Source organism: Nycticebus coucang, chromosome 9 (assembly GCF_027406575.1).
Source record: "Nycticebus coucang isolate mNycCou1 chromosome 9, mNycCou1.pri, whole genome shotgun sequence".
Classification (NCBI taxonomy): Eukaryota; Metazoa; Chordata; class Mammalia; order Primates; family Lorisidae; genus Nycticebus; species Nycticebus coucang.
In genome coordinates, this window is record NC_069788.1 from 80,639 (window position 1) to 84,130 (window position 3,492).

Consider the following 3,492-nt stretch of genomic DNA (forward strand, 5'->3'; position numbering starts at 1 on the left):
TTTTATATATATATATATATATATATACTTTTTTTTTTAGATAGAGTCTCACTTTGTTGTCCTTGGCAGACTGCCTTGGCGTCATAGGTCACAGCAACCGCAAATTCCAGGGCTTAAGCGATTCTCTGGGCTCAGCCTCCCATGTAGCTAGGACTACAGGCCCTCCACAATGCCCAGCTATTTTTAGAGACCAGGTCTCGCTCTGGCTCAGACTGGTCTCAAACCTATGAGCTCAGGCAATCCACCCACCTCGGCCTCCCAAGTGCTGGGATTACTGGTGTGAGCCACCACACCCAGCCCACTATTATCTTTTAATCTGGAGTTTGATCTTCATTCTAATTTTCTAAAAAGCCACCGGGTACGTTCATTAATTCATTAATTCATTTGATCAATAATTACCAACAACCTACTTCATCCAAGGCTCTGTTCTAAGCCTGAAAATTAAACAGGAGGGCACAAAACCAGTGTTCTTCAAACACATTCTAGGAGGGGAGAAGGACCATGCAGACATAAACAATTTCAGTAAGTAATGCTATGAAATAAGGAAATCAAGACTTGATTTTTCGAATGCTGAAATGTTCAAATGTCGTGTGTGCACGCACACGTATATTCACCCATATGTGCAAATTAACGAATGCATTAATTTCGAGTTTTTAAAGTTTGCCGTTTGAATAAACTATTTGAGGATACGTCTCAAATTAATCTCCCTCCTGCGTTCTGTGTAATTTAGTACAAAGAAATTTAAAGTAGCAAAGTATGTCAGCCGTGTAGTTTGCTCTCCCGCGGCACGCGGGCTTGGAGGCCAGCGGGCAGTCCCCGCGGTCGGTGCAGTGCTGTCCGGCTTTCCACCCCGCGCTGCTGCGGCCAACTTCCCTGCTCCACGAGCCGAGCCCGTGCAGCTGGAGGCCGCGTGGTGCTGAAACCGCAGGACTCCAGCCCGCACCCGGCCCCAATCGACCGTGGGCGGAACTGACTTTGGACCGGAGACGGCCAAGTCAAAACGGAGGCTGCTGGTTTGAATTCTGGCGCCACTCCCACGCCACGTAGAGCTTGCTCGCTCGCCTGACGCGGCAGCGCGAGGTCCCATTGAGCCTACGGACGCGCGCCTGGCTTGCAGCACGCGCACCACTCCCCACAACCGGTCCACGAAAAGAGCCGCCACGCGCGCTCCCGCTTGTTCGCGTCACGCCCCTCCCTTCTCCCTTGTCCAATAGGCGTGAAAGGGCGGGGCGACCTCGTTCTGACGCTGGGCAGCTATATAGGGAGCTGCTTGAAGCCATTGCGGCCTTTCCGGGCTCTCTCTGGAGCTGTTGTTAGTGTTGGGAATGGGCCTAGTCGCTCATGTCTGAGCCGGAGGCAATGGCGCAGGCGGAGGTGGGCATCCCCAGCCCTCACTGTGGCGCGGTCTTAAGAGAATCGGGCTCGATGCCGACCGTTGAAAGCTCGCCGGTAAGAGACGCACGGCCAGGCATGAGTCGCGGCAGGTACAGGGCCCGCCTTGGAGTGAGGAGGCCGCTTACCGCCGCGGCGCAGGCGGCGGCGCTTGTGGGTCCTGCCCTCCCGGAAGGGGTGCGGGGGGCCAGGCAACGCTGGGCCTTAGCGGACATGGCGAGCGTCTTCCTCGGTCATCAGTTTGCTTCGGGGCGCTGACGAAGTGGGCCAGGCAGGAAAAGCCCTAAGCCTTGGCGCCGCACGAATCACGCGGGACGGAGAGGTAACGGCGGTTACGGTCTGTGTCCGGGCTGAGCGCACCAATTCAGTGATGTACAGAAATAGAGACTTAACGTGTCATTTTAATTTCTGTAATTTGATGCGTGAGAAAGTTCCAGAAACCTGGGGGAATAGTTAGTGGAAAAACCTGACTCTCCTACCATGGACGTGTAGCACGAGCACGTCATGACTGAGTGCACGTTCAATTCGCGCGTGGACTGAGTGGATGTCTTGACCAGCGTCTTGGACACTGGATAATGAAGCTGCGGGTCGGAGGTGTAGCTTTTGCGGCTTCCTTCTGTAGTTAAGTTGGCTGTGCAAGTTCCGTAGCGTCTCTGCCACGCTCAGGCCTTTGTAACAAGTTACGTACTTGGAAATCACTGAGGTACAGTCCGTGTATCGTGTGCACGTGTGAGGCGCGACTGGCTGCCCAGTGATGAAGCAGATCCCGAAACTGATTACCTGAAGAAAAGCACAGACCAATATTCAAGAATAAGATAATTTTTTGTTTATAAAACAAACTTTACTTTGGTGAAGTTCACAATAGCTCATGGTACTTGCTTTTCCTCTGCCAACAGTGAGGGTCGCTGTCTGCCAATTGAAAGAGGACGGCTTTCTGTGAAATTCCTACATTGGAACAATTTCTGTGAGTGGAGTTTTATTTTTTTTGCTTAGCAATTTTAGTGAATGTTGTGTCCTTGGTCATATCTGTGATGATCCTATCCCGAACCTGAATTTCTGTTGAAAAAAACTACACGGATCTGGCTTCTGAGATAGACCATTGTAAGGGCAGTAATTTTTTTTTTAATGATTTCATATCACCTATTGTAATATTGCCTGTCTGGTAAATCTCATGGTGTTTTTTTTTTTTTTTCCTTTTTGTAGGACCAGTACCGTGAAGTTTGCTGGTCTCTTACGTGAAAAGCTGGTGATAACTAAGACATCCAGAAAAGGCTCTTCATTTTGCCAACATGAAAGGAAAATACACAACTTTTGATTGTATTGATTTTTCTTTTGTAAATAAATCATGTAATGTATATATGGAAAATTCTTTGCTTTCAGCCAACCACTCTTATAATCTATAATTATTCTGAATGAGTGCTTTACCTTTAGTCATGTGATTGAATTCAAAATGCACAATTGTAATTAAAACAGTGAAATTTTACCCTGGCTTTTGGGAGAATACTTAGGGTTTTTATGAAGAAATGATAAAAAGAAGAGATGAATCAGTTTGGCAATTGGTTTGCAAAAATAAGGTATGGAATACCACAGCTTTGCCTTGGGTACTGAGTATTCCTATATTGAGGTAAGTGAGAGCAAAGGGAAGAGACAGGAATTACTGGGGGAAAGAATGCCAGGCATTGAAGTAAGTGGTTACTAACCAAATCATGGAATATTTTGTTTTAATGTAATGTACATCCTGGTGCCTACTGAGAAATGGGGAATGGGATACTGAAAATTATAGCACTGCACAGTGTTATATGAGTGGTTGATCAGGAATGTGAAAGAAGATCCATAATAAGACATTCTATGTCAAAACTAAGCAGACATTCAGAATAGATTCAGTGTAAATAGTAATAGTGTCTGATCTAGCATAGATGGTTGGACTGCTTACTGGTCATTTCCCAAAAATAACTACATGAATAAATTACTTCCAAGCCCAGATTTTTTTTTTAACAAGTGTCATTGTTTTAAAAAAAAACGCTTGTCACTGGGCACAGTGGCTCACGCCTGTAATCCTAACACTCTGGGAGGCAGAGGCAGGTGGATGGCTTGGGCAAG

General features: G+C 47.1%; 1 long non-coding RNA gene and 1 other non-coding gene across 2 annotated transcripts; both read left to right on the plus strand.

The window, feature by feature from the left end:
• The first annotated feature begins 1,286 nt into the window (after nucleotides 1-1,286).
• LOC128594618 (uncharacterized) lies at nucleotides 1,287-2,747 on the plus strand. The gene is made up of 3 exons (XR_008382610.1): nucleotides 1,287-1,484; nucleotides 2,289-2,356; nucleotides 2,596-2,747. It is a non-coding gene; the product is annotated as an uncharacterized LOC128594618 (long non-coding RNA).
• Nucleotides 2,416-2,485, plus strand: LOC128595200 (small nucleolar RNA SNORD50). The gene has a single exon (XR_008382849.1). It is a non-coding gene; the product is annotated as a small nucleolar RNA SNORD50 (small nucleolar RNA).
• Nucleotides 2,748-3,492: the final 745 nt, after the last annotated feature.